Source organism: Falco peregrinus, chromosome 1 (assembly GCF_023634155.1).
Source record: "Falco peregrinus isolate bFalPer1 chromosome 1, bFalPer1.pri, whole genome shotgun sequence".
NCBI lineage: Eukaryota > Metazoa > Chordata > Aves > Falconiformes > Falconidae > Falco > Falco peregrinus.
In genome coordinates this window covers 76,775,183-76,798,279 of record NC_073721.1, presented here as the reverse complement: position 1 = coordinate 76,798,279, position 23,097 = coordinate 76,775,183, and the positions used below count along the sequence as shown (strand labels likewise).

The 23,097-nt window shown below is 44.6% G+C and overlaps 1 long non-coding RNA gene and 1 other non-coding gene across 2 annotated transcripts; one reads left to right on the top strand and one right to left on the bottom strand.

The window, feature by feature from the left end:
• Positions 1 to 5,155: 5,155 nt before the first annotated feature.
• On the bottom strand, positions 5,156 to 5,268 carry LOC114010299 (U6atac minor spliceosomal RNA). The gene has a single exon (XR_003551688.1). It is a non-coding gene; the product is annotated as a U6atac minor spliceosomal RNA (small nuclear RNA).
• A 1,336-nt stretch (positions 5,269 to 6,604) lies between these two features.
• Positions 6,605 to 10,237, top strand: LOC129785233 (uncharacterized). The gene is made up of 3 exons (XR_008748985.1): positions 6,605 to 6,706; positions 7,949 to 8,022; positions 8,567 to 10,237. It is a non-coding gene; the product is annotated as an uncharacterized LOC129785233 (long non-coding RNA).
• The last annotated feature ends 12,860 nt before the right edge of the window (positions 10,238 to 23,097 follow it).

Here is a 23,097-nt window from a genome sequence, read left to right as displayed (position 1 = left end):
CATGAATTTCTTCAGTGTGGCCAGAGGCAAGACAGCTTCATTGCATTTAATATCAGATTTGAAATGCATGGGGCACAGATAAAAAGTGACATCCTCTGAGGTGCTGGGGAGCAAGCCTGTGACCACCGCCCTGCAGATGCAAAGGATGAAGCTGCCCTGCTGCGGCACCTGACCTCCAGGCAGAGCTGGGCAGAGGCCCAGGATGAGGCACGACCTGCAGGCACTGAGGCTTTCCGCACCAGGCAGCGGCAGAGTTGCTTCTCCTTGCTGGGGAGGAGGAACTTCAGGGTCCAGCAAAGGCCTGAGGAGCCACCAAGCCAGCCAACAAACAATCTTTAGCCTCAAGTCTCTTGAAAGTGTTCAAGTGCCTTAGCTCCAGAGCAGAAGAACTGCTGTTCCCTCACCACTTGCACCTCTGAGGCTCTCCTTAAGCTAGGTGTCCAAGCCGGCTGTCTCCCACCATGATTTGAATCTCCCACCATGATTTGAGAGCAGTGCGATCTTTCTCTTTTTTTAACTCCTATTCAGACTGGCTAGTAACAGATGTTGGATCCAGGTGCTCCACAGTTGAGGCAAAAGGTTCACTAGCATTTGCTTTCTGCAGAAGCTCTTGCCTTCTGCCTAAAATGGGCCAGACACAGAATGAAAAGGGAGAAAAAAAACCTGATTCTTTTCCCTCCTGCAGAGGGTATTTATTTGCAGGAGAGCTGCGTGAGTGTTGAGTCCCTGTGCATAAGTTCTAACAAGTGGAAAAGTTTCCACAGACGAGTGACTTGCCCACAACATCTATTAGCCTGGTGACAAAGCTGCTCTCCTCAGAGGTTCCAGGTACCAGCAGAGAAATTCAGAGGTGTGTCCTTAATTTCCTTAAGGGAAGCTCTAATGTTTGAATGCTGGGGGTGATAAAGGGCAGGTGACCATGAAGCTTTGTCCCCTAGTCTTCTTTCTTCCAAGTTAAACTTGCTGCAGTATGGCCTAGCTGTGCAGACAGCATAGGCGGAGGTGGGGGGGGGCACGGGGGGAGCTGCTGCCGAGCAGAGGTTCCACTGTGTGCGTGAAGGCTCTGAGCAAGAGTTTCAAAATCTTTATAGCATCTAAATATTGTGAGAAAATGCCTCATTCTCTTCGGGAGCAGGCTGCTGGGGAGCAGAGGCCACCTGTTACATATGTGTGGTGTATCAGCTTGATGTGGTTCCGACCAAGGCTTAGGGCTATGGCAGAGATAAGACACTTCCCAGGAAACTTTCCTTAAACTTTTGTTCTTCCAAACCAGAAAAAGTGAGGGTCAGTTGCTGTGCAATGGGAAGACAGCTTTTTCCTACTCACAAAAAAAATTCAGGAGACTTATTTTAGGTTAAATAAAACAAGGCCAAGAAGCAGGGGGAGAGAAGGGAAATCAAGTTTCTGAAAGAAAGAAAAACCTTGGTGATTTATGCTGAGGTATTTTGTGTTTTTAACCTGAATACAGCTACTGTTAGAGCAGACAGGGAGAATTTTTACAATGGCATGTAGTGATAGGACAAGGGGAATGGCTTTAAAATAAAAGAGGGTAGGTTTAGGTTGGATATAAAGAAGAAATCCTTCACTATTGAGAGTGATGAGGCACTGGAACAGGTTGCCCAGAGATGCTGTGGATGCCCCATCCCTGGAAGTGTTTCAAGGCCACATTGGATGGGGCTTTGAGCAACCTGGTCTAGTGGAAGGTGTCCCTGCCCATGGCAGGGGGATTGGAACTAGATGATCTTTAAGGCTTCTTCCAACCCAAACCATTCCATGATTCTATGATTTTTACACCAAAAGGTACACACAGAAAACACAGCCAGCATCTCTTTCCACTTACATGATCTCTCACTCTGGTAGTATTTTTGCTTGAAATAAGCAGCTTTGTGCGTCAACACAAGGTAAAGCTCCCTGTGCAACCATGCACTAACAACCACTTGCAGTAATTCTTTGTGTGGATACATTTGTCTGCCTGTCTTGCATGATAAGGTGCGCATATGCACTCTCATTTTCTTTCTATAAATCTCCTTTTCGCTTCAGAAAGTTGTAAACCTAAAGATAACAGCACACACTCTCTTAAAAGCAAGGTTGACACTGAAATCCTTGGCTTAAAAATGTTGCCTGGAAGAGAAAAATCTCCCTCAGCCCAAAGGCAGCAGATTTGGCTCATGTGCCAATTGTCGCTCTCCCACCACTGAGGCGTGCTAGGAGGGGAAGGAACAGTGCAAAAAAGGAGTGCAAAGGGCAAGCAGTCCTTTGGCTCTGGCCGTCCTTCAGTGGTATATGAACCTTAAGGGGATCACATGATGGGAATAGAGTGAAACAACCACCTAGGTCCTCTAAATCACATCACCTTGTAGTATCAGTGAACACAATCTCTTCCCTCCCATCTATCACCCTCACACCAGACAGATCTTGAATGCAGAGGGGAATTGAGCACTTCTGCTCCAGAGCATGCGTCTGGGGTGGTTAATAACAGATGATCCTAATCACCGTTCCTGGAGCCCAGGGCTAGCTGATAACTCTCTCTTCTGATTACTGACCCCCACAATCCTCTCATTCCTGAGAAGGAGCAGATATTGTGAACAATGGGTTTTAGCAACTGGGACAAAAACAGTCCTTTTGCTCAAGGAGTTTGGACAGCAAACTAAGGGAGCAGCAGGGTGGCTGAGCAGCCAAACTACAGGGCTGGGAAAGATCTGCATCGTGTATCTGGCTCTGCCACAGGCTTGCTCTCAGTGACCTTAGGAAAAAAAGTTAAGGTCTCACAACCTCATTCTCTTCCTCTGGAAAAATCAAGATAAGAACAGTGACTCCAGAATGGCATTGTGAGGATATATCACTAATTGGTATTTATAATACACGTTGAATTTTCCAGAGTAAGACGGGATATAATATTAACAACTGAGAAACACGCTTTGCTGAAACTGCTCCTTCACTCAGAGAGCGGTTTTGCTGCTTCGGCAGCAGCCCTTGAGGCTGCATTACCACTGAAGGGTAGCCTCACCAACTCTCCATTTACACTTTAAAACCTCTACACAGGCAGCAGCGGAGTCAGAGATGCAGCTGCAAGAAGAAACCACACACCACAGTTGTGCAGGTGCATGTGGGCCCCAGTAGGAAAGAATATTAACTATTTCCTGGTAATAGGGACACTGAGGTCCTTCAGGCAGATAAAATAATCTCAGCACAGTTCAGGACACACAGCCTGTGTAGGAAGCTACTATCCAAATGAATACACAACTGTGCTTAACAGATCCTAGCTTAAATGGCTACAGACTAAATATTCTGGATTCTCCTTCAGATTCAGCTAAATTTGTGCACTGCATGTCCCGTATTTTCCATGTGGCCTGGAAAGCTTTCATCCTACGACTTTTCATCCTACGACTGCCATTAGTGCTAGTTTAAAGCTTTGTGTCTGGAAGGCATAGTTGATATTTACCCCAGTATTCCAAGATCAGATCCATTTTTTGTAACAAGCTAATCATATTATTTGCATGTCTCCTTGACAAAAAGTTGCAGCAGGATCATTCTTTGGGTCCATTAGGTACCTGGGAATTAGAACAATAATTCACAACTTACGCTTTTTTAGGAGAGTTCTATCTTTTTGGAAGAAAATTGTCTGTTTTGTTTCTTCTAACATTATTTAATTACAATTATTGTCTGAAATGGAAACTGCATGATTATTTGCAAAACTAAGAAGGCATGTTTCCCTTCTCTGAAAAGACTGATGTGACAATCAGGCCTCCAGTATGAATGTATACATAAACTACTTTTAAAAATCATTTTCTATGAAACTGCTTCCAGTTATCTGGTTCACTAGAATACCAAGATGCAAATCTAGGCAAAGTAGATTATTTTTTTTTATATACAGTCAATATCTGTTAACCTATAGTAGGATTGGCTGAGCTGAAGCTGCTGCAGGAGATAATGAAGTTCTGCTGAAACACAGCAATGCTCCAATAAAGCCTGATAATGATAATGCATTAAAATAACAACATGTGGCATTGCAATCCACCCACACATCATCATGCATCACACCAAAAATGTCATGATGTGCTGACGGTTAAGTTTCTCTTCTAAAATCACAAAGCTGTCAGTTCTAGCTGCCACGCTCACAACAAACTGTGCTTTTTCATTTCATGTCTTTGGCTGGTCTTGACTGTACCCAGGATCTTTCTTACTTGAAATGGTGATGGTGGATGTTCTTTAAGCATTTAAAAATGGGATTCAGAAAAATACTTAGCCATCCAAGTTTCCACTCTTACAGAGCCCCACCTGAACAGTAGGAGGCTGTAAAACTAGGCAGAAAATCTAGTAAGAAAGAAGTCTGGCACCAGATTTCCATGCCTTCTGCTTTCAAGCAGAGCAGAAATTAGCCTCTGTCTTTCAATTCTACTTGAAATATAACTTCTGCAGGTTTTCCAAATGCCTTTGCACTTACAACCATTTGAAAGCTTACATTTGGCACAAGTGTCAGCAGTGGTTTAGGGTGGTAGCTGGAATGATGGCAGAAGTGGAATTTTATCTTCCCTCTATGTCATGATAATAAAATAGTTATGAAAACTTTTTTATATATTTGCTTTCTTGTCTGTTTGATAAATAAGATGAGACATTCACAATCACTTACCCTCAAGAGCTTCCACTTTTCCTGCCACTGGTGGAGCTAAAGTAAAGATGAAAAATTTTAGGAAAAATTGCTTGAATGGATCTAATCCATTGGCTAAATCCAAGGAAGGCCTGCCTGTATTAAGGTTGCGGCCTGGGTGGAGTTTTGTTTCCTATACCCTATATTTTAGCTTTGGTAACCTCAGCTACTACTTAACTCTGCAAATACCTACTTTCAATAGGTGCTTCAACTCCTAACACCAAAAAATCCCATTTAAACACTTACAGTTCTATATCTACACATGCTTACTAGCACTTCAGTGTTTGCAGGTCAGAGAAGTGTGACTTCTACTGCGTATCACAGGTCAATGGAGATACAGACAGAAAACATTTATTCTCTCCAGCCCTTCCTCCCTTTCCTGGTTGGGTTGGATGATGATACCTGCTGCCTTTCCCCACCACCGCCCTCTCAAAGCATCAGTGATGATGATGACAATGATCCTGTGCTTTCACACAAGAGCTTGGCAGTTGTGACAATCTTCCCAGGACATACATTAGATGCCACAAAGTAAGTGCCAGCCTTAAACATGGTTTAGTCCATTAGGACTTCTTCCATCCTAACCAAGGGGAGTGCTGTCCTGCTCTCATTTCGTATTTCTAAGGTACTGGGGAGATGCACATAATTCCTTTCTGAAGGGCCTGAAATTCACATTTCGCACCTCCCTATAAAATGTTATAATGATCAGGGGAGAGACTGGGGTAGGATGTTTCTCCTCTTGTAGGTCTTCTAGCAGGGAAGGGAAAGAAAATTGGACTCACTGTCAGAGAGAGTAACAGTGGTTATGGCTATCATGCCTTACTGGCTAGAGCACTTGCTGGCTTGGCTTCCTTGCCCGGCCTCAGAATTGCTTTTGCAATAAGCAGCTATTGCATGAAGTACCTAAACATCCCTGAGATCAACATGTAGAGCCCAGGACAGTTACATAATTTTCTTCTGGTCCAGCTAATTTCTAATTCTTTCCCAGAGCTGCCCTTCCAAGAAGAGTCCTTGGGAGTACCCCCAAATCTCTTGTCTAGTGGCCAAAGTACTCTAAGCAGTTGTGGCTTGGGGGGGGGGGGGGGGGGGGGGCGGGGCAGAGGGGTAGGAAAGGGCAACAGCAAGGCTTCATTGCATTTCACACTTTTGGCCAATTGCAGCTGCTCAGATTCCACACACGTGAATTACGTGATGTGACAGTGGCCATGCAACTGTGCACTACCTATTTCCCTCTGCACTTAGATCAGAGCTCTGTGTGTCTATCCCTGCCTCTTAGGCGGTCTGAACCTCCTCAATGTTCTGCTCCATTGGGGTGGAAATTTGGTATTGCAAAGCCTGGCCCTGTAGTGAAAAAGTTCCTTTTTTGGACCCAGCAGGTACAGTGTGGGAGTGTAGCCTGCTTATATTTCGGTACCATTCAGTCCTCAGTCTTCTAGGTGATACTTCCAGTAAGAACTGCAGTGATGGGCATTTAGTTATAGCAGCGATATTTTATTATTGGGACTCCTGTCCAGTGTCCACTGTGTGACCATTGTCCTCAGGTGTCACATCACAAAGGCAAGCGAGCACTTCCTCAGCAGTAGGAGGTTTGGATGGCTTTTGTACACAGACAGGTTTAAAAACAGGGAAAGGTCTTACAGACCCCATTACTGGTCCACAGAGCCACTGATTCCTGAAGCATGGCTGGTACACAAATATAGAAGTAGATGTGACGCAGTGCATGGTCTTCTTAGGGAAAGGACTTTGGGAACTTCCCATACAGATGTGGGCTGCGTCTCCTCCCTGTACGTAATGCAGGGGAAATGGAAGATGAGAAACACCAAGGGTGGGAATTAAGACTGTGTTTTCATTTCCTCTTTCTTGTTTGTTACTTGGTCCTTCTCTAGTAAAAGAGGAAAAAAAAAAAAGACAACAAAAAAACCAGCTGCACCTGGGTTTTTACATAAATATTCTCTTCCACTTCAACTCGTTCACCTCCTGGCAACACTAAACTCCAGAAAATGCAGCACACTGTCTCTTTAAGAAAGACTGCTCCCTGCCCAGCTGTTGACTTGCCTGAAGGTGAGACCTCTGCTTAAATTCATGGCTCCAGCTGTCAAAAGCAAAGAAAAGCAGCTTTTCCTTGGCGGCTCTCTGCTTTGGGTAGAATTTGACATCTTCCTCAGTCAGCAGAATTTAATCAGCATCAAGTGCCCACAGCCGCTCAGCTTCACCACCGCTGGGCTGGGGCTGGGGCTGGCGCTGGGGAGCCAGACCTGGGGAGGAGAGGAGGGGGAGTCCGCAACACAGCAGGCACAAACAGACACAGGCACAATCGCTTGTTTCTATAGGAAATCCAAAGCTTGTCACTGTCTAGGGAGAGCCTCATTATACTCGTTGACTTAAGAATTGCTGTTATCACGCAGTAACCTTACCCGACTTAGGCTCTGCTGTGTCCTTCCTCAGCAGCTGAGAGCAGTAAATGGAGTGAATTATTGACAGCTGACAATGATACTGATTTCCAAAAGAGGCTGGTGAAATGGGTTCAGGGATATGGTTTCCCAGACTTGAGTGAACAAGTAAAGCCAAGGGAGCGAGTCCTGAGATCACCATGCTGTGCTTGCCTTCCTCCTAGAGAAGATGAGTGCCTTTAGTTATTGTCACATGGATGTCAACAAATGGAATAATCTGGCCCATGTAGCAAAACTGTTAAGCGGAGCGCCTAGTCTATAAAGCCCAGCATCTGATGCAATCATGAACCTCTAATGGTCAGATCTGACTGGTGCATGCAGATGTAGGTACATGCAGACTTGTGTACGGACCCACCACAGCAGGAGGACATTTACTTTTCCCCAGTACTGCCACCTCCTTCCTGCAACCAAGCCCCAAAATCCCGCAGAGAGAAACACACTGAAGGGAGGTCAGGGTATGGCTGCAGCCAGGGCAGTGGTGGGGTGGCAGTTCCCATGCCAGGTGTCAGCTCTGCGATGCTGTGTGCTGGGGGGGCTGCGCCAGACCCCTGGGGCAGGGGGCTTGGTCAGTGCAAGGTGGCTGTTCTTAGAGTAGGAGTGTGCACAGGGTGTTTTCTCAAGGAGACGTTGTATTGGTGCTTACCCGTTGAAAATAACCTATTCACAGTAAATAGCTGCCTGTGTGTTTTCGACACGCAAACTCCAGGCGTTCCTATACATGTAGCTCGTTTCTAGCACCTGCAGCTGTTACCCATTTCCTGACAATATCGTCGTGCCCATTGAGGAGAGGAAGGACATGTTGGGTTGTTGGGTTTTTTTTTAATGTTTACCTCTTCCACCTGTTTGATATTAGCCTGCATAATGGCACACAGCTACAGCAAAGGAGGTGGCTGCTGGAAGCAAACAGGAAATGAAGCAATACCCGAGGTAAGGGGCAAGGGCAGCAGAGATGTCGAGAAACAAGGCGAGGGGTGTGTGTGTGTGTTAACTAGTGAATATCCACTTGCCTCTAAGTAGAGGGGTGATTCAGTTCTGCCCAGATCCAGGCTAGGTGTCAGGGGAACACTAAAGCACCCAGTGCCCCTAGCTAGAAAAGGAGAGGAGCTAGAAAGAAGGAGCTGTGTGTGTGGGGGTGCTGTGACCGGAGGAGGGAGTGCAGGTAAAGGCTTGTGCTCAGGGAGCGGGGGAGAGCTCGCAGGTGCATTGCAGCCCAGGAGCTTGACAGTGATCAATGTAGAGCTCAGGCTGTGAACTGTGTGCTCTCGCAGCCTGTAGCCATGAATGTGGTGGTGGGGGGTTCCCCCTGTTCCTTTGTATTTGGGGAATGAACTTCATAAAACCTGCATTCATCGTTTCTGCTCAGCCACATGACAAACTTCCACTGAACTGTGTCCTGGAGGGGTGATGCAGCCACAATAACAAGATCCCTCCTGCTCCAGTCACGAAAAACACTGCATTTCTCATTTCACAGTGCTGGGGGAGGGGACCGAGAGCGGCCAAGGAAGCAAATCCCACTGAGGATACTCTTACAATATGAAAGAGACCATTAACCCAGCGCATTTACCTGCAGAACTTATCAGCAAATGTCCTACCAGAATACTTACTTTTAATCGTACCCTAGCATTGCTCATTTTTCTCCCCTTCAAAAAAGCTGTTACTTGTTACTGAAGAAAAACTACCATCTTGCTTCCCTTCTTAAACCTCCCTATTTAAAACTCTGCAGTGCTAAAAGGCACAATGCTGATCTCTTATAGTGTCTGGAGTCTCTTCTCAAATTATATCTCTCTTATGTGAACAGCTAACTGAAGACATCTGTTGGATGCAATTATCTGAATGCTGCACATTTGTTTTATATATATTCTTTTCTATATTACTTGGGGATAAGGTATCTAATTATGTTTTTCTGGCATTGATATTATTTGTGAAGGTGGCTTTCTACTGTCAGCTGAAGTTCAGGGAGTGGTCAAATACTGTTTGTCAAATGTCTAGAAAAAGTTTGGTTTTGATTAACAATGTAGATGTGCATGTTTAATTATTTTAATAATTCTTCCCTGCCTCCTGTAACTAGAAGAGGTGAAATGGACACTTATGTACAGATCCTTAGCTTTCATTCACTATAATGCAGTTTCTTCATTCACTATAATACAGTTTCATGGCAAGTGGTGAACTCTGTTACAAGCTTAACGTCTGTAGGATTACCTGCCATACAGCACTCTGCCTGTGGGAGATGGGCCAACTAATAAAGTTGTATTAAAGAATAGGTGCAAATTACCAAAACATTTTCTTTTAGAGTCTAAAATATTGTTAGAAGTTCTAAAATTTTCATTACATTTTGTGACAACTCACACTATTTTATAAAGCACTAGGGAAAACACTTCCAGCAACTGTCTGCAGAAAGCTTTTCTGTACCAACTCCATCTTATCTATTTTCTAAAAAAAGGCCCTATAGACTCTGACACAGCCAAGTTGCTGTGGCTTGCTAAAATACCAGTGTTAGCTGAACCCTGGTAATTGTACAAACACGTGCTTTTAGCTGAGGCAAGAACGAGATAAATGACATTAACTTTTCTCTTGGGTATAAACTAACATGTTTCACCTCTTGGGAGGAGATGCGACTGCAGGTCAGGCATTGCAGCTCAGCTGGTGGGCAGTAACTTGCTAACTGAGGTTAGCCTGAAGGTGCGTCTCAGCTTGGTGTGAAGCCCTGGCCCTTCCCAACAAGGACAATAAGTGTCCCTCCCTCATGCCTGACCTGGTGAGCACAGAGGGAAAGCATATTATTAGTGTTATTTAATTTGCATTACTGTGACACTTAAGAGCTCCGGTTTGGATTAGGACTCTGTTGTGCTAGGCACTGCATAAACACTCATGAAAGCATGACACTGTCCTCAAGAGCTGCCTGCCTTATACAAACACACATGGGAGTTGGGTTAGGTTTCACACTGAGGTTGGGCTTTGTCTTCCTTAGTGCCTTGTGCTGTGCCAAGCATTTTGTCAGCTCTTGCAGTCCTCTGCATCTAGCAGCTCACACCTCAGCCTGCTCTTTGCTGAACTGATAGCTTGGCAAGTTCCTGTGTTTGTGTAGCATGCAGTAGGTCACCCAGTAGGATACTCGAGGCGAAGCCGGGACAGACTACATGAGTCTGTTTTAAGGGCAGCTACAAAAAGGCCCCACATATTGCAGTTCCGAGTGGAGAGAGCTTGAGCTGGCTGAGCGTGGAAAACAAATGCCTAGCAGCACTAGGCAGCCCGGGTGTCGGGAGGAGACAGCTGAGCTGGCATGGGCAATGCTACAAGGCTTGTTGAGTCTGCTGCATGCTTGATCTGTGCAGGAAGACTGAGCAGCCTGAAGGGCTGCAGGGCTTTCCATTGCATGGGAAGCATCTCCCCATCAGCTCTGAGACAGGCTGTTAATAAACAATAACAAAATTATCTTTGTGTGCCCTCGAGGTGGTGAATAAAGCAGGCCCAGCAAGAAGCAGTTAGTTTACCCTGTGAGAAATGTTTATTCATTTTCCCTGCAGGCTGTTAACGTGACTTCTGGCTTTAGCAGAAGTCCCACCTTGTTCCCTAAAACTTGCTCAACAGAGATGAGTCATAAGTAGTGTTTATGTTTTGAAGCAAGGATCCTTCCTTCACCCTACATAGGGATGGTTGGGTGATGTGACTCCTGAGAAGGAACTGCATAACCTGTTTGGGTAATACCCTGTGTTCAGTGGCCTGTAGTGATAGTCTTAAATGCATTCAAACAGAGCTTGGGAATTCTTGTTTTCCAAAAGTAAGTAAAAAGCTCTCTATGCAGTAATCTTCTAATTTCCCCTCTTCCTCTCAACATTAAAGATCTGACTACATTACTCCTTCAAAACTTATTTAGAAAAGCTACATCACTTTTTATAGATAGCCAGTTAGTTCAGTTGTGTTCCAGATGTTCTCTGCAGAGTGCCCTTCCAGTGTGACAGAGTTCACCAGCATGGCTACAGCATCACTGGCACGTGTGTTGTATGGATAAGTGGTGTGCTGCTTGCAACTGCAGCATCTTGTGGGTTAAATGAGTGATGTGGGCAGACTGAGTGAGGGAAAGCGTTTACATATCAAAAGACGTAAGAATTCTCAAAACCAGTATAAACCTAATAAACAAGTCTCATCAGGTGTTGCTGAAGGTGGTTTGGTTTTGTTCGGAAGTAAGAACACAATGCAGTCAAGGTGTTGCGGTCTGAGTGACAAACCAGCGCTGGTACAGATGGGGCAGAAAGCCTACACCATTTAGCTAACTGTACAGCAGAAGCGAAGCGCCTGGCCTTTGTTGTAATGTATTGCACTTTGGCTCGCCCATGTGATCAGTCACTCCCTATTAAAAATACACATTTTTACTTTTGTAGACAAAATGCATAAACATTTGACCCCTGGAAATATGATATGCAGCTAAAGACAGCCCTTGAAAAACCTGGAGTATGTACATGCATTATAAATTCCCCCTATCTCACAGGACCAGCATAGTAGGGAAAAAAGATAACTGGTTGTGTCTCTTGGTCTCCCTCTCCACCCGGCTCCTTCAGCTCCGTTGCACTCCTCCTCCCTCTCGCTGCGGGGTGTGCCAGCACTTGTCTTGGCAAAAGCCAGTCTTGGATCTTAAAACTGAAGGAAACTCCAGTGTGTTCGTGACTAGCTCAGCCTTCACCAGGCCTCCTCTCCACCCACCCCAGCCCGTACCATGAGAGGAGGAGGTGGCAGTGTGGTGGTGTGGTGGTGGTGTGCTCTGGGGAGATGCAAGCGAGGGGCATCCATACCCAGCACCACGTGGCTGCCTTGCAAGCACGTAGTTCATGCTTTCGTAAATCAGGGCCCTGCAATGGGAAGTGTTACTGTGTAAAGCATGCGCCCCACAGGCAGATCGCGGCTGACGCCACCAGCTGTGGGACAGTAAGAGGCCACTGCTATTCAGTCTGGTCTTCATCTGTGTTTTCAGTGGGGAAATCAAATGAGCAAGTGTTTTGCTGGAAGTTGTAGGGTCCTGGGTCCTTCCCTGTACTCAGGCCAGGTAACACCAGCTGATGGCCATGTCATTCCACCCACCACCCTCCACTACACCGTACCCAGCTACTGGCTTGTTTGCTTTTCCTGTCCAGGCAATCTTTGGCATTTCTAGAAAGATTGCCTGCAAAACCTACCACTATCACTTCTGCCGGTGATGATCTTGTGACACAGAAACCCACCCACTAGGAGTTGCACAGCAGCTCACTTTGCAAAGAAGCCACCAGCCAAGTCAGGTGATAAAGCACTAATTCTCCTTCAGCCACACTCAGCCCAGTCCGGATTTCAACTGGGGACCAAGATATGACAGGTTTCAGTTCTTTCCCAGTACCTCACAGTGTCTTGTCCTGATCTTAAACATTAAATCACCGCATGAGTAAACCATCCATGCATACACGTCTATAAAGTCTACGCCAGGACTTCAGTTGGAAAGGGTCTGACTGGGCCTTCCACATCATAAAACGCTGTTAATAATTTCTGAAGCTTCATCCTAGGCTTGCTCTCTATTTTCCCCTTGTTAAATTTAACAGAAATATTTTTATATAAGCTTGTTCCCCATGTCATTATTTTATACCATCTTGTTCTTGTGTTAAGGTCATGGTTTAGTTTAAATAATTACTTTTCTTTGCCTGTTGTTTTCTCCTCTGACATATTTAAAGGCTTCTGTACTTGCTTATCCATTCTTGTTGGTTTGTTGCTGTGTAAGTCATTTTCTTTTAAAGTCTTCTAAGACAGACTCTTCATTGCCCTGATCATCAGTTGTTCTGGTCTGTCTTTTTTGGTAAATATGGGTGACAAATTCCATATATGTTGATCTGGATGACATTTTGATACTGCCTTAAGCAATGGCAGTAATGCTTTTCTAATCAGCTGAAGTATCTTGTCTAATACATCCTGTGACTGCATTTACCTCTTCCATGGCTGTGCCACACTGGTGGCTGTTAGCCTGTAATGGATGACTACATTTTGGTCTTCCTTCACCACTGTTTCTTCCAAATGCTGTGCCCCTTGTCTTTACAGCAGGAACTCTTGCTGCCTAGGTGTATGACCTTTGCACTGTGAATTTCTGAAGTCATCAGATTTTTTTCCTGATTATTTTACTCATCCTCTCTGTTAATGACACATCTCATCTTCAGTAAATTTCATTAGCACATTATTACTACTACTGCTACTACTACTTTTATGCCTCCATCAGCCCTGCTTAAGACAAATGGTAATAAAAGCTCCTTAACTTTCGCCTTATGCTATTTGTGGTGGGAACCTCATTCCTTAAGTTATAACACAAAACTTATGTTGCAACTCGTTTTCATCAGTGGCAGAAGCTATGCATGCACCTTTGCCCGTCTATTTCTGCCAGATGCTTTTTCTCCAGCACAAGGAAGGCAAGAGGAAAACAGATTTCTTAACCATGCAGCAGAGAACAGAAGCATGCCATGATGTGATCACCCCGGAGCAGAGCTGAAGGCAGGATCCCTACATGTACTTGGCAAAGCAGTAGACAAACCTATGGAGGGGACAGAAAAGGATTTCTGTTACTTGTGCATTCTTCCCATACGTGCCTTGGGAGCCACTGTGGAGGCATGTTTTACCAGGGTTCAGCAATATCTATCAGTGTCCCTTACTCCAAGCATGGAAGAGGCTAGGGAAAAGAAAAAAAAAAAGTCTCGAGCTTGTGTGGCAGTTCATCATCTTCAGTCTGGTCAACTCCACAGGGGAAGTCTCAGGGCTTTGAGTGCAGCATTTCCAAACATTGAGAACAAACCCTAAGCATTTGTAAAAACCGCAGAGCGTACAGTTAATACACCCAGATGTGCTGTCAGCCCCACAGCACTGCATCGGAGTGGATGGAGTATGTAAATCTTGGAAATGTTAAAGCTGAGAGACCAGTGATACGCATAAAGACTCATGTTCCTTCCAGGAGGAGGAGGGGGGTGAGGTGTTATCATTCTCCATTAATCACTTACATCTCCAACCTGCCTAAATCCCCTGAAAAGAACCAGCAAAGAAAACACCAGCTGCTGTAGCTCCTACTTTTTCCTTCATACCCACCAGTCTCCCTCCCTCCTCCCTGCCTTCCCCAGACTGTGTTTATTTTTACTGCTCGTGAATCAGCCAGGAACTTGCTCCCTGCAACAGGATCAGCTGAGAACAAGCTGCAGATTGAATGTTCCCTGCAATCCTGGGTTTGTTTTGTAGCTTACAAGTAGCAGCAAAACAGTGGAGAAAACGAGAGAAAGTGATATATGTCTTCTTCCTCACCTGGGGAGATGGGACTTTCATTCTGCGGAGCGTGGGACTTCCCCAGCTTGCTCTTTGAATGCACGGCAGCTTTCGCTAGAGATTTTGAGCACTCTTGGCTTATGAAAGTCACTTAAACTGAGTACTTTGGGAAGGGAACCTTTGTTATATATAGGCGTTGCTGGCTCCTGCCATAACCCAGGCCCACTGCACCACAACTCCATGCTGCACCGTAAGCAGCACAACAGCTCGCCCTTCAGCAACGGCTGCCTCTTCTCACGTCACTACCATGTAAGAACTGTCCCATCTTGGACAGCAAGAATATTCGCCTTCCAAGCTTAACTGCACCATGGCTATCCCAGCTCTGGCATTAGTGCTCGTGCTGGGGGGTAGTGGCAGGCGAGCCCCCATGTTGGTGAAGTCACTGCCCTGCTTAGCGAAAACCATCCCAGGTGACAGCCAGGTACATGGCAGGGGGGTAGCGAAGAATGGCAGCTGGTGACAGGGGAGTGACTGATGCGGAGGAGAGAGAGGAGGGAGAGGGGAACAAGAGGGGAAAAACTGAAGGAAATACTGAAGTGAAACACCCCACCACCACCCACCACCCCCCCAAAAAAAAATGTATATAGGAAAAGAAAAGGCAAAATCATTCTTGGGAGAACAAGCATCTTCCTCAGCTGGGGCAAGGCTGTCTCTCTGGTGCCCCTCTGAACCCACGCCATCTAACCAAAGCACCCGCGAGCGCAAGACCTGTCGCAGATGCATTCTCCTGTCATGCTGCAGTCCCAGTCCCCAGGAGGATCATACTATTGAACCCCAAGCAGTAAGAATTTGGGGAACTGGTCTGGGAGTCCTGTCTTCCACAGAGCAGGAAAATCCTTATTTATGGAGCCACCAAAACACTCGCTTTCTCCAGGCTCTTGTGTTCAAACAGTCCAAAGGCCACCCTGGCGTTTCCCATCTGACAAATCATGTAATCTGATTTAAATCCAGCATTTCAATTTGTACGCCTTTGAAAGGCATGAAGTGCTGCCCTTGTCACGAAGTCGAATGGAAAAGCACTTGACTTGTGGAGAGGGGTGCATACCCCATACAGCGCTCCACCACGGCACACACTGGGAGGCTGACTTGTCACTTTGGCGCTGGCCTGGTGCAGAGCTGCTAATCTCTGTCAGATTGAAGAGGCTGTTTGCTGCCAAGACTTCTCTGCCATGAGATAACTTCATAATAATGATAATCAGGTGCCCTGCGATGATAAAATGCCTGTTGCTTGCCTCTGTGTGAAGCATTTCTTGCTGACAAGCTGCTTATTATGGCAAACCATTTGTGTTATGGAAAAAGCAGAGCCTTCTATTGAAAAGCAACAAAAAAAATCTTATCTTAGTTTAGAAGTGGAGAAAGTGCAATTAATTAATTTGTTTCTGAGTCTGACCTCTAGACATAATAGATTTTATAGCATGGCTATATATTGTAATTACAGGATAGAGCAAGCCTATACTGTAGCTTGTAGTTGAGTGCGTAATGAGGAGTGGAAGATTGATGTTCAGTGTGGTCAGATGACTAATACACTGGTAACAACTGAACTGGTCAAGCAAGAGTAACAGGCACCTGAGATAGCATTTGATGTCTTGCTGAATAATGATGTTGTTTCCTATGCTGATTACCTTCCTCTAACCTGGTAATTAACTTGTCCTAAAAGCACTGAGTGCAACACAACATTCAAGACAACGCTGCTCCCTGTGTAGCTAGTGTCATGCCACTGCTCATGCCTGTGCTCTTTAGCCTCCCTCAAGACCACTATGGGATTTTCCCAGACAGTAGGCACGGATATATAAACATGTATGACAGGTGACAGATGCCTTCTGAGGAACTTGTGTTAATGATACTCTTTGATCTTGTCTGGGAAAACAGACAAAGAAAAGATGACGATGAGAGAACATCATACCTTGATTGCAAAATAATGTTAGGTAAACCTTTAGCATAGATCCTAGGATTTGTGGGAGGGTTTTTTTGGTCTTAACATGTCCTTTTTGTGATGTTCTTCATAAAGACCTAGAGTACTCTTCCTCCAGTGGAGTTCAATGGAGTTTTAGCCCTCCTGCTGTGTTCAGATAATGATAAAACATCGCTGGGTCATTATAAGATTTAAGCATGATAGATGCTCTACATTACTATGTCTCACTGACTGAATTTTATGCAAAACTTCACTGTATGCTTGGCAGTTTAAGTCCTGGAAATTTTCCTGCTTTTTACTGGCACTATAATCCAATCATAACTTGTCTGAAAAAAATAACCCAAACCAAAATCAACAGGTGGGATTCTTATGTGCATTTTCTCTTAAAAAAAAAAAAAAAAAGAAAAAAAAGAAAAAAAAAGAGAAAAAAATTAACAAAGAAATCCTTCCTTGTGGAGGTTTCTGGCACACAATTCTGTAAACCTAGTGCAATACGTGGATGCCATATCTTCAAGCAATGCCACTCCTGAACTCTAAAAGCTGCAGAACTCAATTATCACAGGTTTTTAAGGCTACAGGCCATAACAGAGGAATTTCATTTATAATACCCGCGTTGCTTCTGAGAATTTCCTTGGCAGGATTGCATTTAAGGCTCTGTGAGCTTGATTGGCAATGGCTGAGTTACCTGCTACTGCAAGCAGGGGTGACTCACCTGGGATTTCTATAGCCTGAGCCCTAACAAAGAGTCTGTGACTTCCAATCTGCCTGGGGCTCCTGTCTGCTGCTCTGTGTGCCTTTGAAGACAACATGTATTCAGAAACAGAGAGGGGGTTGCAGAAATAAAGGGACAGGGATAGCAACAAACTCAGATTACAGTTTGGGTACCTGTGTTTCCTGTTTCTGAGTGACTCCAGTCACAGTTACAATGCTTAGTTTAATCTGCTTTACAGAGCTACCTCCTGCAATCCTTAATCTCAGAAGAAACTTCTGCAAAGCAAGGCCTGTAAGTGAGGTAGGATTTGGGTATGGACGGGGATCAGGAGAACCAAACTCTGGCATGTTTGCAAGGGACGCTGCCTGAGTGGGCAGGCAGTAGTAGGGGGAGTAGGAGAGTAAGAGCACTCTGTGAGCTGATAAGAGTGGATTAAGGATTTGGCACTGAGCAAACCATTAGCGGAGAAGGATGTTGCTCAGAAAGGCAGAGTAAGGAATCTCTGCCAGTGCTGTTCCTACCCTAATGAACTGACCACTGCTGGAAACGGTTATCTCAGGACAGTGCTGAAAACCATCTGCTAGGGCAGACGAGATGTTTTAGGTGTTGTAAGAAGGCATGAGTGACTCTTGCTGACACTGATGCTCCAGAAGTGCTGCACATGGATCTCATTTTCTCTCTCATGGGATGCAGAAGGAAAGATACAAACTAGTAATATTCAGCCTGCTGTTTCAGACCAGCTGCCAAGGGGTCGAGGCTGTTTATATGGCAGAGATGCCTTCAAGCCCTGCGTACCTCTGCCTTGACTGCCTCTGCCTCCCCTGCTGCCGCCCACCAGCCAGGGTGGGTGTGCAAGGTCGGGGGCAGCTGGGGCAGAGCAGAGAGGCAGGCGCACAGCTCATGTAGAAAACAGTTTTGCAATGCTTAGATCCTGCAGTTTTTTTCTTTCCCCCTATTGTTAAGTGGCATTGAGCACCAGCAAAACAGGAAACCGCTTCCTCCGGCCGCTGACCCAGCTGCTGGCTGTGCACCGTGGCCTCCCCACACCACCCTGTTCCTAGAAAGTGTCTGGACATTTGGAAGAGCATTAGGAAAGAGCAAGAAATACCAGTAAAGCTTGAATAAGCAGGTACACTTGGCAGCTTTTACAAGAAGGCAGTCATACTGGAAATATCTGGTGGTAACGGTCAAAGTTGTCTCTGTTTTTCCATAATTAGGGCTTATGGAAGGCAGAACAATAACGCCTAAGCCAATTTCTCTCACCTCACTCATCTGGTAACTAACTTCACTGACTCTTTGTTGTGCCGTGCTGCTCTTGTATCAGACATCCTCACTCGAGCTGCAAAGAAACCATTGTTTTACAGGCACTGCATCTTGTCTTGTGATCCTTAAACCTCAGAAGTCCAGCCAGGTCTCACTTCACTGGGCGGCCTCAGCAAAGGCAGGAAACTGTGCAAGTGAGGTGGTAGGTGACCCTTTTCTTCCTGAGACACCAGTACCCCACAATATCAAGAAAATATGTACTGCTTGGGATTCTGCCCTTCTGAGGAGACTGCAAATGGAGGATAGCAAAGACCTTGTGGCTCTTTTTCTAATCACACATTCCCTGGTGTGCTCTGGTATCAAGGACAGTGTTGTCCTCCCTGGTGGTTCTGCTGACCTAGAATTCCCATTGACTTGTTTTTTTAACGTGGTGTGATATTCTTCATTCTGCCTCTTCGATACATACGTAGAAAAAAAAAATAATCCTGTAACCTCACTGGGAGCGTCTGGTGGAAATCTTTCACAACTGCATTTCTGTCTTTCTGAAAGTAGGACACATCGATGTGAAAGAAATGATGCTCAACCCAATCTCTGTCACCTCATTACTCTTGAGCTCCAACTTAATTACCTCCCTGATGCTTTGCACAGCTCTTAACCAGACATTCTGTGTCTGCTTAGAAATCTACCATACAAAATGAAGTGATGACTATATACTCTTCCTGCTGGAAAGATGAGCTGTAAGGTTTGGTAAATATAATTTCTAGAGCACCCATAAGGTGCATTGTATTGTACAGGCCTGATTCTGTACCACTGGAGTTCACAGATGACTTACAAAGACCCAATGACACCACTCTGAACGCTCCTATCACAGAATTGGTTTAAAGATTTTAACCCAAATGAATTTGTGGTTTATAGTTTACAGCGCCAAAGACAGAGCTATGTTAACAGCTCCCATATTCTGACCTCCTGTATACCACTACGACTGTACTGATGCCAGTGGGGTTGCAAGGAAGAAGAATTTGATAGTTTATTTCCAGAAAGTCTTTGAGTCTCTTGTGTGAAAGTTCATACCCCAAAGTGGAGTGCCTGAATGCCTTGCAAAACTTACTCCTGGTTCAAACACAGACCAAGATCCACCATTTGAGGAGCCCTGTAACCCTCAAAAAATGTGAAGTGTACACCAAAAATTAATTTCACACCCCTAAAAATTTAAAATACTAAATAATTTAGTGTATATATATAGTGTATATATAGTATATATAATGTATTATAAATAATAAATATATTATTTTTAAAAGTAACAAATAATATGAGGTAGAACTACCAAGATATGATCATTTTGCCCATGGAGAAGATAAACTGGGAGTTCAACCACAGCAGACATCTCTGGGCTGTAAGGATATGAGGACGTTCTGATACATTTTGTTTGTTTCTGTATGAATGTCTCCTTTATCTGGACTCAAACCCGATGCTATTGCCAAGTCACTTCTAAAGACCTATTCTGCCGTGTGGTACAGCACTCTTGGCCACACAGTCTCTGGCTCATGTATGTGGTACAGTGCAGGCAGCCACGGACCAAGAACAGGCCGCCACAGGAGAGCAGCAGTGGGGACAGCTCAGCTGTGTCACCTCGCAGGTGCACCCCTTCAGAGTAAGAACAGGCTGTTCTCACACTTCCCTCTGCTGTGCTCGCAACTGAAAGTTATCAGGACAAATGTACCTTCGAAACACAGTGTGGGTGCCCACATTGCATCTCTCTCTCTTTTTTTTTTTTTTTGTCTGACCATTTTACTGCAGTGTTTTGCATTGGGTTTGGAGGTCTGTGAGACTGTTTTGTTTGCCCTGTCCTTCAAAAGTAAACACATCTGGTGACATGTTGCTGCCTCTCCCTAGGCCCTTCCTCATACTCTGGGAGTTAACTGAATTGACTCTTTAATTTCACTGTTCCCAGAAGTGTGTCATGCACTACAGCGTTAGTCACAGATTCATTACATACATGTCACTGGGGGGATGCACTCTCTCTGCTGCATCGTCCACAGGGTGAGCTGTGCCACAGGGTTTCCCTGGAGAGCACAGACGACACTGTCATTTCTATAGATGACCAGTTCCACATCTGGGCTGCCTTTCTTTTGGCCTTTTTTCCCATTTATTTGTGAGATGGGGGTTTGTCAGAAAGCCATTTTGAGTGTGTATGGGACACTTAACAATACAGCAAATATACATCCCTTATCTTTCCTGACAGAGAAGCTTTCTAAAATCTGGATGGTACTTCAAACCCATGAAGCCCTTTATCCAACAAACAATCTTTTTGTGCCTCACTCCAGATAGGCTTTGGTTTGCACCACAGTAATAATGTGGTGCATTAGAGTTTTAAGAAACATATCTACATCTATTTCCTGGTCTCCCTCACAAAATATAAATCGCTGTTAACATCGCTATTACACAATGCAAGTCAGCGCCTTTTGAACTCAAGGTTACACTTGACCTATCTTTGAAACTAATTTTGTGTAAATAAAAAATAATATTAAATAAAACCGGAGGAATTAATGAAGATTAACAGGAACATTTAGGAAAAGAGCTCAAGGTATGTGAACTGGTTCCTCAGACATGCGAGATGACCTCCTGCTTCTTGTAGAGCGCTTCTCTCTGGAATTTGGCCTTCTCACCAGGGGCTCAGCAGCTTTCTGGTGACGTATCCTGGTCTCATAGCAATCTTTCCAAAATGCCTTCTTTAGTTTTCTGTATGAATCTATAAAGTTTTCAGAATCTTTCTCTTTTTCATGGTTACCATGATCAGGCTGATCAGGCAAATAACACTGCTTTGTGGCACTGTATCTATCTTGTTCAACAGCTCTCTGACCATCGTCCCCTGACATGTCCTTCATCTCTTTTCACAAAGGCCACTTACAAAGAAGGTTAAGACTCGATTTTGGGACTGGCATTCACCTGTACCCATGTAACCTGCTGACTGCTTTGTTGGAAATCCACCTAGCACTAGAAAAAAAAAGAAAACTCTTCATTGCTCTTGTTAAAACTTTTCTTCATCGCTTCCCTGGCACAGAGCTCCGGGGTGTTTTGGTAGCTGTTCCGGGGTTAATAGTCTTTATGCCCAACCTGCCGCTGTTAAATGTTGGCTCTTGAAGGCTTTTCCTTTGCCCATTAATCTCAGATCTGGTGAGGCCAGTGAGGCAGTGAGGTGCACATCTTTGGTTTTACAGTGCTAATGACAGACTCGTAAAGCGGGGGGAGGCTGTTACTGGGTTTTTGCTGTAACACTGGCTCTTTTTCCTGTGCATAGCTATACTTTGACGTGGTATGCTTGAACTTTCAGATCAAAGAGAATTACCAAAATGATGCACTTGTGAATTGTGGGCCATTATCTATTATTAACTCATCTTGAGCACTGTGGTGAGCAAACTGTAATTTTCAGTATGTTATTACATTTCTGCTCACTGTGGTGTGCAGCAGCTGAGTGTGTGTGTGTGTGTGGTAGTCCTTAACGAGAAGTAATCTTTGCTAGCTAATTCAAATAGATCTTTGCCAACATCTACCAAGGTTGATCTAGAATTTAATTTACTTCTAATAATTTTGTTTTTCTGCTTCCTGCCCCTCCCACCACATTTAGGAGAGGAGAAGGTTTCACCTTCTCTTTTTCTCTTCAGTACATGCTTGCTTCCAGGAAAACTTGGAAACGCAGCAACAACCTCCTCCAGTTCTCTGCCAGATTTCCTTCAGGATTTAATGATTCAGGTGGCTTCATTTGCTAAGTTTTTGCCAAAAAAAAGTAGTTCTCTACTGACACCATATAATAAAGTTGAGCAAACAGGAGGGCTGGTAGGAGACTTATTTTTATTGCCTGGCTCTAGTCACATGACAGATCAGGTTACAAAATACTAATACTCCTGCCAACTCTCAGGATCCACCAATTCCTCTTGCTACTGTTTTAATCGAACCTGTCTTTTCTTTTTTTTTCCTTTTATTTTTTCTTCCCCTTTTTCCCCCTTTTTGCCTGAGGGCAGGGGGTGAGGGGGAAGGCATTAGACCAGGGCAGGAGATACAGTGAAAAGCAAGTATATCATGATTGGGAGTATCCCTTTTAGCTCCTTCAGTGTTTGATCAGCACTTTTTCACCAGCTGAATAGCTTATTCCCCCTGAGTGTTGGCAGCCTCTGGCAAAAGTAAAGCAATGTCAGCATTCCCCTGTTCCATCTATTTTTTGGAAAAGAATCGTTAAAAGTATTCCATTTTCACCTTGTTTGCAAGTTGTGATGAAGCCTTCTCCTCCAATTAAATTGTGACATTCTGGCTTGAAAAACAACTTCAAGATACGAAGATAAGCTAGCACACACACATACAGACACAAAAAAAATCCTCCTTCTTTCTCATGGAAATAAATTCAACAGTTCAGAGGAGCCACTTCTTTTATTAGCAGTGAGACAAATATATTTTGCAGAAAAATTGCTGATAAAACAACAGATTTGGAAAACGTAAACCTTATGCAACTCTCTGGAGTTCTTCACATTGGTTTCCCCTTTGTCTCTTCTTCCAGCATACAGCAGAACTAGAAGCTGGTTCCTGCAAGGAACCTACCCAGACAGGTAGACACCCAACATCTTTGTACAGTCTCTGATGCTATAGCTACACTGCTACTGCTACCTCAGGTACATTAAGGTGGGCATGACTATGTCCACAGCGTACCAAAGGCACACCTCAGCAAGAGAAGCAGCTTCTAATAGTGGGTTGAGAATTTTTTGCAAAAGGAGAAAAAAACTGCATGGTGCTCATCTTGCAGGCATTGATGCTT